We start from the raw sequence: 14,754 nt of genomic DNA on the forward strand, positions 1-14,754 counted from the left end.
TATTTGATAAATAAATGTACTCTGCTGTAATCTTTTAAACTTTTTGCCTGTGTTTCACCTGCACCCATTAGAATTGTACTAATTTTCAAACAGGTGATATTGCTGAGAAATGACTTTTCTAAACCAAAATTGCAGCCTGACTCTGAGAACGGCAGTTGGATCTGTTACCATTGTGGTCCAGACTGATATGCCTTTGTCTAACATTACCCTGGCAATACTTAAAAATTTTATGTGTGGTCATTGGTGAGATGTCTGTACGAGTATGGCATAATCCACAGAAAGGGACGTAATGACATTTCTGTGTGACGAAAGAGCAGATTTAGCAGTTTTCTCAGTAACCACTTCATTTCAGCTTGTCGGTACCCATGAAAGAGCGATCAGTTATTGAATTGCTAATTCCTCATTTAGCGCACACTGAGTCAGTCCCAACTTGACATGTTCAGAACATTATCTGAAACTTACCACGTCATTGCACCCAATAGCAAATAGAGTATCACAAACAGAGCTAATCTCGAATATTTGGACAAAACTTGATCTCAATAAACAGGGGCTATAGCTATGTAAATATCAAAGACTGAAGTTAGTCCAGATTATACAAATTAATGTAGGGAAAACAAATATTTATAGTCAGTTAGAATGATTTCTATTGGGATTAAAAATCTTAAAAGCTGACATAAAAGTTACAACCAGTGGGTGGAGTGAATAACACATAAAGCCTGTTTGGGGAATGTTCAGCCATTGAGCAACAACTTATTGATGCTTTAACAAACAGGAAAGAAATGACTGTAAATTGACCTTTCGACTTGCATGCTCTAGCATTTTTCTTAGGACACTACAAAGTGAACTGAATCCTCTTCTCTTCATAGTTTAAAATCTTTGGGTATAAGCAATTACAGAGTGAAAAAAACCATGTCAGGCCTGTTAGCCTCACAAGTGCAAAACACACTAAAGCTGTTTCAGACATGAACACAAACAGTTTGGTCTGGTCTTTTTCGCGCTGCAAAGACATGATGCTGTGTTTTCTTTTTCGTCTCACCAGCAATTTTATGGTGAAAAATGTCAGGGAAGACTCAGAGATGATTACTGTTGGTGTTTAACGTATCCACTATCGTGAGGAGTGAGTGGAAAGCAGCAAACACGTCAGCAGAAAGGAGAATTAGCAGCAACTCTCATCAGCACACACTCAACCTGCTTGATAGCCACAAATGCTCCAAAATATTCCCAGCTACATTTTCATGTCATCTCACCCACTAATGCTCTGGACATTTCTCTCGATGGCCGGGTGGAAGATCTTGACAAGAACCCAGGAGGGCATATTGCTGACATTTGAGTTTTGCACATGCTACCACTCCAGAACATCTCAACTTTTCAGGATTTTCAGTGTGAAAATGGCTCAAATAGCTTTTTTTTCCTTGCTTTTACTTTGTTCGCATCCAAGCTTGTGCCAACATCTCATAATAGCTTCTGTTATATATAGTTTCTCATTTTAATGATTTGTAACATTTTCAGCCCCTTGCAAATTGCCTGTACAGCCCCATCCTGCTAGTCAGAATTAGCTATTCCAATTTTCTATGTGGAACATAGGATGTCTGACCTCGGCTTTCAGAGACTGGAGGACATGTTCTGTATATTCAAAGCAGGGATCCCCAGCCATTGTTTTTGATCATTGATCCTTCTTATGATGTATCTCTTGTAACACATTAAGCAAACAAAAAACAACAAAAAATGTCTTAGGCACATATTAATATGGTTAAACATTAGATTTTTATCAGAGGGCATCTAAAAAGACCACACGTTTTTCAGCTTATTTAATACATTCATGGCACATTTCAATTAATACAAGGTGAAGAGTTTGTCCTTATTGTGTTATTTGAGACAAGCTTACTAAAAATGAGTTAGGCTATTTTAAAGATTGAGCATAGGTTGTTTATTGGAAGGAGGAGCTGCCTATTCAAACCAATTAGTGTGCTGACAGAGAGGGATGAGTTCCCTGACCTCTCTACCCTTGTAGCTGTAAATACAGCAAATATACTGAACGGAGAGATAAGACACGTGAATGAGGCAAAGACGTTTGCATTTCAACCAATTTGTGTTGAAAACTGAACCAAGTGGTAAAGCAGGCCTGTAATGTGTCTGGACTCTTATACACCAAACCAACAATCAGCTATTGGGGACGTCAGAAGCATCTGTGAACGCCTGTCTTGTCTGTTTGGTGTGTAATATGTAAAGCTCTATCGGAGTCTGCCCATCTTTGTTATTTTTATGTTGAATCAGGGCCAGACCTCTCAGTGAGAAAAATCCCTGATTGGCTATTTAATGTAGTAAATGAAATCCACAAGTTCACAAGCCATTAACTATTAATTTTTAATCATTGTGCATAAATGCTTAATAAACGCAAATAAAAGCAAACGATCCACATGATATGTTAGCAGTCTCGACACACTAAAAAAACGCTAACTGATCTAGAAACATTGCTTTTTTCAAGAGATCTAGTTTTAACTTGTTTACTTTTCTTTTTGGTTTAATCTTGTATATATATATATATATATACATATCCAATGAACAGAGATCTGTATATTGGGAGACTGTCACGATAGCTTTGTCACTTATCAAAGAACAACATCAAATGTTGAACAGAAAAACAGAATGTTGATTCAGTGTTAGTTTGTGCACAACAGTTATATTTGATTTAGCAGTGATTGAGAGTTGCCATTTAGGGTTGAGCTGTTTTGTCAATATCAAGAAATGAAAAAGATAACGCTGTAATTTGGCTCACAAAAAAGCCTGATTTAAAAAGTTGACCTTGCATTGAGAGAAAAAAGACAAGAACTGAAAAATGATAAAAAGGCAAACAACCTGCAGAGCAAGTCAAAAATGCTGTAAACTTTGCTGTTGGTCTTCAGTGGCTGCTCTTAGTGCTTGGCAAGGCATGGTACCGTAAGATTGGGTTTGAACAAAGTACCTGTGAGACTGATCAGTGTGACATTAGTTTTACAAATAATAATTTCAATAATATTGAAATGTTGACTTTACATTCTATTGCTAAATGAAAGGTAATGAATGGTTAAGATATTTCATCCTGAGATGGAAATATATCTCTGTTCCCAAACATTCCTACACTTACAAGAAAATTAGAGCTCAAAGCTACCACACTACTGGGTCATGACTCTAAGTAAACTTTTACAATACAAACTTTTACACATCCGTCAAACTTACAGGCACCACATGTACAGCTGCACATGATGAGTGCAAACATACACCTGCCAACTCCTCTCCAGCTCACAGAAAATGTACACATTGTATCTTTAATCTGTACAGAAACTGAAATGCCATGTTTGTGCATAAGTCAATAACATCATGTAATTCCATCTAAAACACAAACTGTAAATATATCTATTTTGCAGTCATTAGACAAATAAGGTGCAATATGTTCACTTCCAACCTTTAGAGATGCTATTATAGGTATATATATTTATTAGTCGGCATGAAAAGTTCAGCTCCTGAAACCCTCTTTGCTAAGCAAGGCTAACTGCTTCAGGTGTAGATACCAAATTAAAAACTCCTTAGGGAGGAAACATGTGAGTGTAACTGCCTCAAATTTAATTTAACCCCTTAAGATGGTTAAGTATGGTATAGCTACATACATTTTTAGGTGCTGCCTCTGTGCTTAGTAGATTTAGGGGATTTGAAATACAGAAAAATATCCAAAGCAGTGAAACTCATATTCAATCGATCAAAAAGTGTTTTGACCTTTTTAGCCCCCATGAAGTATAATCACCTTTCAGTGGCAATGGTTTTGTCTAAAGCGACAATGTAAAATATGGTGGCCATTCAAATTAAGGTTTGAGCAAATAGAGACCAACACTAGTTGGTTTAGGACTACCTTTGGATTTAGAACAGATGCAGCATATTTTATGAAAACATGTCTCTCTCATCGTTAAAAAAAAGAATATGGATACGTGCGCTAATATTCTTAAACCTCTTCTCACCTTTATGACCTTCAACATTGTCCTCTCTGTTTTCTTGCATTTGCTTCCTCTCTTGCTCTCTCTTTTGTTCTTCCCTCCCTGAGGCTATCGGCTTGCCCTGACTGTGGCATTATGGAAATAAATTGTTCCATTAGGTGCATTGTGTGCTGCCATCAGGTCAGCCACACTGAGGTATTAATGGACACTGGCTTGACTTTGATTAAGATGAAAGATTTATGAAAAAAACTCACCGGTGGCATTTCATCGAACACAGTTTCTTTAGTTGTGTTCATGCACACACCTGACTTTCCTATTTTTATCTTTTGGACTTGATTATTGATTTTGGAACACTACGAACTCTGATAGCGGGATAACTTCCTTCCATGTTGAAGAAATAAATAGCTACAAATTCCGACAGAGTATTAGGGCCACATTAAAAAAAAAAGAAGATAATAATAAAAAATAAATATGGTGAGAATAAATTACGAGAATAGTATTAATTCTATCAGTGAGCAGAAACGTTTAATTAATGTTTAACATGTAGCCTATAGCACTACATTAACCAATTACAACTTTATTCTCGCCATATTTAATAACGACTTTAATCTCGTAATCAATTCTCGCCATATTTAATAACGACTTTAATGTCATAATTAATTCTCGCCATATTTAATAACAACTTTAATTTCGTAATTAATTCTCATCATATTTAATTACGACTTTAATCTTGTAATTAATTCTCCCCCAATTTTTTTTTTAAATGTGACCCTAATTCTCCGTCGTAACTAATACACTAGAAATATAAAAAGAAATAAAAAATTCTGAAAAATACAAATGTTCTTGAAATGTATCCTAATATACTAAACAATGTAAGTCTGGTAGTAACAACATCGTAGATAAGCAGCAGCAGCGTAAGGAGCAGCATAAGAATGAGGTCATTAAACACATCATGTGTTATGTTTCAGCACATGTGCAGCAAACAGGCTGTAATATCAGACCTATGAATGACTCATAACTTAAGATACTTGACTGGCAAGGGTGTTTGTTCAGTCAAAACTTCCTTGTGTAGGCAGATCCTGCTTGTTGGAGCAGTTATTTGTTCGGAGGATCTAAAAGCTCCCATGATGAGGAGGTTTTAGAAGCTGACTGTGTGACAAGATAGACTATGAATAGATTAACACAACAGTGAGGTCACCATACCTAATACATAGATGCTGAAGAGGAAGAGAGAATGGTACTTTCAGTTTAATTTACAATCTGTATGACTTCCACAGAGTGATATTGAGACAGTCCAGAGTGTGAGGGCACAGGTTAACAGGAAGAAACCTCTGGCAGAACCAGACTCAGGAACGGTGGCCATCAACCTCGACTAGCTGGAGTTTGAGAGGACAGGAAAGAGGAGACAAGAAGCACCGTAACACCAGCACAAGTATACCTGCAGAGAAAGAGAAACACAAGTTAATGACAACAATAATGTTACATGTACATAGAGAAAGAAGAGAACGGAGCAAGGAAAGGTGCCTCGTGGGAGGTCCTCAGCAATCTGGGCCTATAGCAGCATAACTATGGGATGTTTCAGGGTCACCCGAGTCATCCCTAACTATAAGCTTTGTCAAAAAGAAAGGTTTTAAGCCTAATCTTAAAGGTGGAGAGGGCGTCTGCTTCCCGGACGTATACTGGCAGCTGGTTCCACAAGAGAGGTGCCTGATAACTGACTCTGCCTCCCTTTTAGAAACTCTGGGAATCACCTCTGGAAACCTGCAGTCTGAGAGCGAAGTGCTCTGTTGGGAAAATATTGCACTACAAGATCTTTAAGATATGATGGAGCTTGGTCATTAAGAGCTTTATATGTGAGGAGAAAAATCTTAAATTCTATTCTGAATTTAACAGGGAGCCAGTGAAGAGAAGCTAAATCTGGAGAAATATGATCTCTCCTGTTAGATCTCACCAGAACTCTGGCTGCAGCATTTTGGATCAGCTGAAGGCTTTTCAGAGAATTTGTGGGACAGCCCAATAATAAAGAACTACAGTAGTCCAATATTGAAGTAACAACTGCATGGACTACTTTTTCTGCATTACTCCGAGACAGGATGTTTCTAATTTTGGCAATATTACAAAAGTGAAAGAAGGCAGTCCTAGAAACCAAGAGGCCAAGGCAGTGGGTGAGATCTATGCACTCACATTACACCCAGCATGTCCAAAGTAATTTTCAGGGAGTGAAAGGGTGAGCTTGTTCTCCAGCCCCACTTTCATCCCTGAAGTGTTGTGGCCATGTTCTCCAGTTGACTTAGCGCCATTTCACCTCCTGCCCTTGTTTCTGAATAGCAGCAGCGGTTACATGCACTTTGCCCACACTGTAAAAAAGGATTTGCTAACTCAACTTGACTCAGTCTTGTCTGTGTGTGGCTTTGACTGAGTTCAGTCAACATAAAATGTTACGTTTAAAACACTTAATCTTAAAACACAATAAGCAATATATTAGTTTATTAATACACACAAAGTTGTGTATTTTGATAAATTAATCAATATACACAACTTTTAGTACGTTGACTGAACATTTTTTATCAGTGCATGCTCTGCAGGTTAATGTGGATTTAACTAAAATCCTTAGAAAAAGTGTCCAACTTTTTGTACCTTGGGCTACGAATCATTTGGGCAAGCCTGTGTTGAAACAGCACCTCTTGTACTGGATTGTGGATGCAATAGCCTCAGCTCACAGCTGTATTATTGGCCTAACACAGCTGTATTATTGGCCTAACAGTCTTTCAGGTATTATTTTAGGGAGTTTCACCCACTCCTCCTTTTTTTTGTCCTTTTTTAGATTGTACAAAACAAAAAAATGATGTACTAATCTTGCTTGAAATGTTCAAATGAGTCTTACATCTTTATACTTTTTGGAAATCAGTTCAGGTATGTTTACTTAGCTGCTAAATAAGCGTATGCTTTCTACCATAAACTCACAGTTAAGGCAACTTTATAGTTTTGTCACACGTTTATGAGTGCAGACAGAGCAGTTGGAAGAGACTCACTATCTAAAGAATCTATCACATTACAGGGCTTTGGTGCAGGATATCAGATCCGACCACATATTGTTTTAAAACCTGTGTCATCTATTCATTTTGCTAGTATTATTCAGGCCTTAGTTATGTCTTTTCTTCACCACAGTTGTATGTGTGAGTGTGTTGTATGTGCATACAAGTGAGGCTGATCCCATTTATCAGACCAGTTAACCCCTGGCAGCAAGTAGTAATTCGGAGCAGGACACCAGCAGGGGAGGCAGGCACTCGTTCTAATTAAAATCCCCCCTCTATCTACCCACAGACTACCTCCTCTCCTCCGGCATGAGAGACGATGACCTTCCAACCCTGTTGCTTCCATCTTCCACCTCAGCCCTGCAAACAGCAAAGATACATGAAAACTGTTCTGCTCTACTGAGAGTTTTATAAAGAAAGAAATTATTTATTTAAATTATACGACTAATTTTAAGTAAAGGACTATTGCAACTCATTGCCCAATACTAATGCATGAAAGAATTTATAAATAATCATATATAAAAGTATCTTGATGGTAATTATTTTAGTCACATGGTAGTTGATGACCAACAAAATAGTTGGACGCCTTGGTCATAAGTGAATTTTGATTAAAGGCAGATCAGAAAAACAGGAATATTCTTATTATCTTTATATAAAGTGAATGTTTAACAGTTTCACACATTGATCTTTAGGAGACTGAGTGTTTATCTGCAATAACAGTATTTGCTTTCCCAGGACCATTGAGCTAATCGACACATGATGATGATGCTTTTCCCTTTTCAACCAAGTACGCCTTCACCACACTGTTGACCTTTTCTAATCCAGCCTGTTTTCGGTGTGACATATGATCTTAATGGTGACTCAAAATAAATGTGTCATTCCTTCACTTGTAAAGTGATGACAGTGAATAAAGTGGCATTAATGTGAATAAGTGTTTGCACTGGTATGAAAGTGTAGAGCTGGCTTTTGTGTGGCGCACAGGGTTCAAAAGGTGGGTTAAGATCGGGGCAATCTGTCTATGTGACAGCATCAAAGCAACTGACACCAATTGTGGTGACAGAGGCGTAGCCACCGTGGCTGTTTGTGAAGGTTACACATGAACCTGCATGTCAGCATGCAGGTACAGGTAAATGTTCTAAGGTGTGCACAAAATATGCACAAATTAGAGGATGAAACACTTTAACTCTTAAAAGAATATGTTATGTTTGCATGCAGCAATCAGTTAAAATAGAAAAGAAATAAGAAATATCTGCATATCAGATAAAGACAGAAAGCCCAAATTTGGCATTTGTAGCTGGCAGACAGATTAAAAGGTTTGCAGGTTCTGTGTTAGGGGGTAGGGTTCATATTTATTACATATGTGAGGATTAAATGCATACAACTGCAAAGGAGACTGACTGTTAAGCCTCTGAAAAACTGAAACATTGAGGTAAAAAATGTCATGGTCACAAAATTTCGAAAAACATCACTCTTTACTTTCACAATTCACAAGAAAAGTATTGTATCAAACAAGTAAAAATGTAGGTACAAAAAAATCTAAAGCAGCTGAGAAATAAAATGGTACTTTTTCCTGTTCCGCTACACTGACTTGAAACAGAAAGCAATCAAGATTTTGTTAGTTAACCAGGACCACAAGTCATTTTACAAACCCTTTAATAACCTCTAAATTGAGTGTTTCAGAGTTGTAAAAGTTCTGTAAATTAAATTAGATTAATAGCAAATACAGATATTATTTGCATTAATTGATGATTCATTAAATCTTTGGAAGATCATATTAAATAACTTGAGTGATGTGTTTTTATCCATTATCTTATCTATATTCAACATACAGTTTGAGATAAAGACACCATTTTTTAAATTCAGCATATAATGTGTAGATGACCGTCTTCTGATGATAGTACTACTGCTGTCAGTCCAAGGTATTTGGGCTCCTCTGCGGTAACAAAACTAATACAGAATGGGAGTTAAACATTTTATTTTTTTAAGTTGTGTTTCTGATATGTGCAATTTGTATTTCTAATGCTTTATAAGGTATTTGCCAATTTTTCTCCCTCTGTCATTTATTTTCATCTAATGTGAGGCCTCTCAAATTCCACAACCACCCTCAATCTGCAAAGCTGGTGCTCTCCATAAGCTGCTGCATGTATGAGATATCTTGTCAAGAAGCTGTCAGTGGGAGGTAAGACTTCCCATTCTACATAATGGTCTAAAGTCTACATAAGCTGATGTTCAAATAGCAGTTAGAGAGGCAGTCCAAGAAGATGCACTTACAACAATACTCAAGAATTATTAAAATATTCTGATTTACTTTTGCTTTGCTGTCATGCCAGTACTCATTTCAAATCTGCGGTAACCGTTTTCCAGTGGGATAGAGGCAAATAGCTTTTCAAGTTGATGCGAAACACTTTGATAGCTGCGCATTTATAGAGCCAGTTCCTGAGTTATTTGGAGTTGTGATGATTCACCTGCAGATTTTCTCAGTAATATTACATTTCCTTCACCACAGATTTGATCTTTTTTGTTCCACTACATTCACCAGCCAGTTGCATCTCTGTATTGTATTCAGTTTTAACACAAACAAGACGAACTTCCACATGACATGACGCCTACGGTCACTAAATTAATTTGGACTAATTGTGGTTTACATCCAAAGCTTTTGAAAAATCTTTTCTGACGCTGTTGGTGTCCAACTGATGAGTTCCTTGTAATACCAATAAATGGGGTTATTTGTTATATTTGTATTCTATTTACATAAACTGAAGAGATACGAGTATGTGTCTGCATGCATGCATGCATATAGAGGGTCACGTCAACATCTCATTTATGTAATGGCTCCACATTTATCGCACCCTGACATGACTGACGGCTGGAAATTACATCACTAGCATTTAAATTGTTGTCCCTCTCTCTGCAAAGTAATGCATACTAAGTGATGCAGATTTCACCAACAAGCCATTTTATACACTTATCCACAGCATCTTTATTCCACCTTCTCGAACACACACATACACACTTTAATCCCCGTCACACTTTCTGTGTTTCATTTTACTATCTTCACAACCTCTCTGTGTCACTGGGACATCCAATTGGCATAATTGAGCCAGGTCAGATGATAAAGAGACCCATAACAATCGATGGAGGTGAAATAAAAAACAGCTTCCAGTTATTACTTATGTGCTTTTCCTGTTTCAGTTACCACCTTTCCCTGTACATGGCAGTTTAACAGACTAGGACTGTTGGGTTTATTTGAAGAAAAACTTTGACGTCTAATAAGGAATTAGTGAAGAGGCACGAGGCAGTGAAGGGAGCAGAAAAGGAGAGAAAAGAGGTTCGGCAGTATCAGAGCTGAGATAGATGAGATGTGACAGCCTGCCACTCTTCTCATCAGCATGGCACAGCTGTCACAGCCCTATTTCAGGAAAATTAAACAGCCTTACGGTAAACTTGCTGGTCTGGGAGGAGGGGCTGCAGGGGCGAGGAGTGTGTCTGTGAAAATGAATAAGCTTAGGGTATGCAGATAGGCTTTCTGCTTTTCTCCTCCCCCAACTTGTTCCCCTCCTTCAAGCACTATCCTCGCCTTTTGACATGATAATGGCACCAAATTGATGAAGACACTTCACTCTTTCAGTGACAAGTCTACCAGCAAGGGACATAAATGCTTCCTCCACGCCTCCCCATCCATCATTCAACCAGGCCCTCCCTTCTGCATGCTCGGCATAAGAGGGGTGGAAACTTGTTTAATCAACTAATTTGCTCTCCTATGGCCACCTTTAATGACCATGCCACCTCTGGATTATCTTGTCATCTTATCCACTTAATCAGTGCTGATGAACTGTTCATTAAACTATTAGCCTCTCTTATGTTTTGCCATGCTTAGCAAAGGTTACAGGCCTGTAATTAAAACTAATATGTTAGGTCACACTTCCCTCTTTAACTTGTGAAATAGAGGCCATATTGGTAGCATTTTTATGACAACAAAGATGTCTAAATTCCACATTTAAAAAACGAGCAAATAAAATTAATATCCTGACAACTTTGAAAACATATAGGCAACATTTATGTGCATAAACTGTGAGAAAACTGTGAAAATATATATATATTGGCAGATACTGCCAATATAATGTACAAGTGATGAAGATGTTCTTAATATCACCATATTCATGTGTATCGTTTTTAATTATTTCTTACTATCACCATAAAAGTGAGTGTTTCCACAACTGGTGGCATCTGTTGTACCATGAAGGCTGTTGGGTTATTTTTATACTACAACAATTCCTGGTGTAATGTTATCTTAGATTAAAGTAACCCCGATGAGTTGTGTCAGACATGTGGAGACATGGAGACGGGTATCAAAAGACAACAACACACTTTTACCTCGTTACATAATTTTATATTAGAGAGTCATAATATCAAAACCAAATGCCTGATATCGGACTAGTACCACATATGCTACCAAATCAGCTCTAATTCCCTTTAGGCGTCCTGTGTTGTCTGGCCCAGGACCCCTCGGGTTGCGGGGTGAGGCCTCTGTGAATCAGGACTAATCCTTGGATGATTGATTACATTCAGTTTGAAGAAGTTTTCTTATCAAAGCCTTAAACGCTTTTATTCTGTCATAGAAAATACTCATTTTGATATAGCTTAGCTGGAACTCCGATGTGTCTTCTAATTGTCCCTTTATATAAGAACATTTGTAAAACATCAGCAGAGTTATGTGGACAAGACAGCTTTATCTTAAGACTCTTCCGTAGCCCTCCAAATTTCCCCACTGTAGACTTAGAGTCTGCCATAGTTCAGCGATTCTGAGAAATATATAGCAGCCCTGATATTTCTTCTTTTTTTAAATGCATAATACATGGTAACTTTCCTCTTCAGAAATCCATCAGCGTTCAAGGCAGAAATGGAGGTATGTATCTTTGTGTTGTGGTGTGGGTGACTTAGATAAAGTAGATCTGTCCGGTCTGTCTCTTCTAAGACCTATAGCTCCTTCCTAGCTGCCAGTTTAAGCCACTTTCTTGCTTCTTCAGCAGACCATGCACCTACAATGTTGATGAAAGGGTTGTGATGCCTTTAAAAGAATTCATAACATCCAACCTGTTCTGACCTTATATGGCAAATAAAAACTATCGATCCTTCCTCCCTAACACCTACTTTAAAAGACTTATTGTGGAGCTCCATTTCATCTAATCACTTGGCAAAAGAGTCAAGCGTCTAAATAAAGAAAGAATAAATAAAAAAGTCTCAGGGCCAACGTGTTGCTCTCACCTTTGTAGATGAAATTACCCGAAAAGCTGTTACAAATCAATATAATCAATGCAATCAGCTAACTGACACAGGCAATCTCCTGCCAGTAAGTAAAAATACCCCCAGCGGAGATCTTTCAATCTCTAGTGCCATAATTGCCCCCGAGGGCGACGTTAGGGTGTAGCATTTTGTACACTTAATTAAATTAGCGAGCTCTGTGGACAGGGTGGGTGGCTGATTTCACAAAGAACGGATAGCACTGGCTGTGTGCCAGTAATTAAGGCAATACCTTTCTTGATTACGCCAATCCTCCTTAATGAACTCATTATGCATTTTAACCCAAACACTCCCATGAATTAATGGGCACACAGAAAGCTCCTGGATGGAAAGAACGCTCCGATCACAAGTAGAAGTCATAATTCATCCACTCAACGCGGTAGACGCAATGTCCATATTTCTCCCTCTTTCAGCTGCAGCCAAGACTAATTTGGACTTGAGTGACAGCAAAAGTTCTGAGTCTGTGCACATAAAGCTTTAAAGAAATAAAATCTCCCGCCTGGCAAGTAACAACACAAACTTACTGGACTACTTTACAAGTTCTCCCTTGATTCACATCTGAATTCAATGTATTCAAAGGACTTTTGTATGGTCATTTTGCAAAGATAAGATAAACTTACACACGACCTCATGGGTTCCAAACATATGTGCAAAAATGATTTAAAGAGACCTAGGAGCACTGCAAACTGGGAGCAGCTCTACACTGACCCATAATGCTTTGCTAATTAAATAATTCAGTAATTGATTCATAGCCAAATCAATAAAGCCTGCATATAGTTTATGGTGTGAGAGCTAAAGTGTATTTGTGTTTGAAGTCTGGGCTCAGGTTTCAAATGAAACACACACACAAACACACATACATAAGATTAAAATCACCAGTGCTTCTTACAAAAGTGCATGGAACTGGTGCTAAAATGTAGACAAACATTGAGTTGACCTTGCATATGTGCTGTATGACATCATTCAGCCCCTCAGAGGAAAATGATTGTGAATATAAAAGGTGAAGCCAGAGTGTGACTGTGTGTGTGTTTCTGTGCCTGTCACCCCATAAACACAGCTCTGTTCTATACCCAGTCCCAGGGGAGTCTGGGTTGGTCGGTGGGTCTAGGGAAGAAATCAGATGGGATATTATCATTTCAAGTGTAATGACTTCTTAGGGTGTCTGTGTACTAAAGGGCATATGCATTGTAAATATGTGGCAGGTTGTGTGTATTTATGACTGGTCATATATGTGTGCTTGTGCCTGGAAAGGTAAGAATTACCATTGAAAGTAATTGCAGTTGCAGCGAAGTGTAAGATCTCACTGATCTGAGAGGATGTAAGGGTTGTAAATCCTGCTACATGAGCAGTTTGAGTCTTGTTTTCTAGTATGTGTGCACAAATATGGGCAATGGCCAACAGTGCTCAATACTGGCAGATAAGGGTTGCCAGGGGAGACAAATCTTTTAAAATTGTGACAGTTTAGGCTTTATGATTTAATTTTAAACTGTAGATGAAGAGTTCACTTCTTAAACTCAGTTAAACCTTATTTTCTTAAAAATAAAATTTTTCTCAACTCAGTCATTGGTTCCTCTGAATAATTGCAGAGTAACAGTGAGGGACAGTTACTGACATCTAGTGGTGAAAATGGAGATGGCAACCATCTCAGGTGCAACTTTCAAGAAAGAAATTTATATCAGAAGCCTGAATCATCTGTCTAGAAAGAAAAAAACTGTGCTCTTCCTCAGTTCCTTATATCTGGGAAAAGACAACTGATGAGCTGCTGCCTGTACATGCACCATGTAGTTTGATCCTTCATTTCTCAAAAGTGCCTTTTCAACAGAACTCTTCTACATACCTTTGTGGCTGTAATATGGTGATCTTTGTAACTGTTTCAATTCTAACTGTGCAACTTTGTGCAACAAGTTGTCTTTTTAAAGTAACAATGTTGCATGATTGCAAGGATTCACTCCCATTCAAACACTGTAGCATTCATGATCATCTTGGGTCTTGAGACTTGAGACAAAGGGAATTAAGAGATGCAGCATTTTCCTGGTGACCCTCAAAACAATATTTAACCCTACTAGACAGTAAAGAAGTGAATAAACTATCATAAAAGCATCATCTTTGTTTGTGATGTGATGCATTCTTGTTGGTTTACGTAAATCAAACACTTAAAATAAGAACTTGTTGGATGAGCAGAAAGGAAAAAAAACACATGGAATAAACACCACACAAACACAGCGCTTTCTTTCAGCATTAAGTAACTCTGTTTTAATAAATTGTTTGAATTGGGTCAACATCATCTACTAGCGTTGATCAAACGTTTCAATGATTCAACAAGACTGATGTAAGTAAAAGACTAAATACTTGTTCAAACAAGTTAATATTCCAATTTTATCTGATGCTGAGAGAAAGTTTATTCAACAAGCTAATTTTTTAGTGTAAAAGATGAAAATGCATTGGAGAACTGC

This window comes from Leuresthes tenuis, unplaced genomic scaffold (assembly GCF_036924035.1).
Source record: "Leuresthes tenuis unplaced genomic scaffold, fLeuTen1.0.hap1 SCAF_2, whole genome shotgun sequence".
NCBI lineage: Eukaryota > Metazoa > Chordata > Actinopteri > Atheriniformes > Atherinopsidae > Leuresthes > Leuresthes tenuis.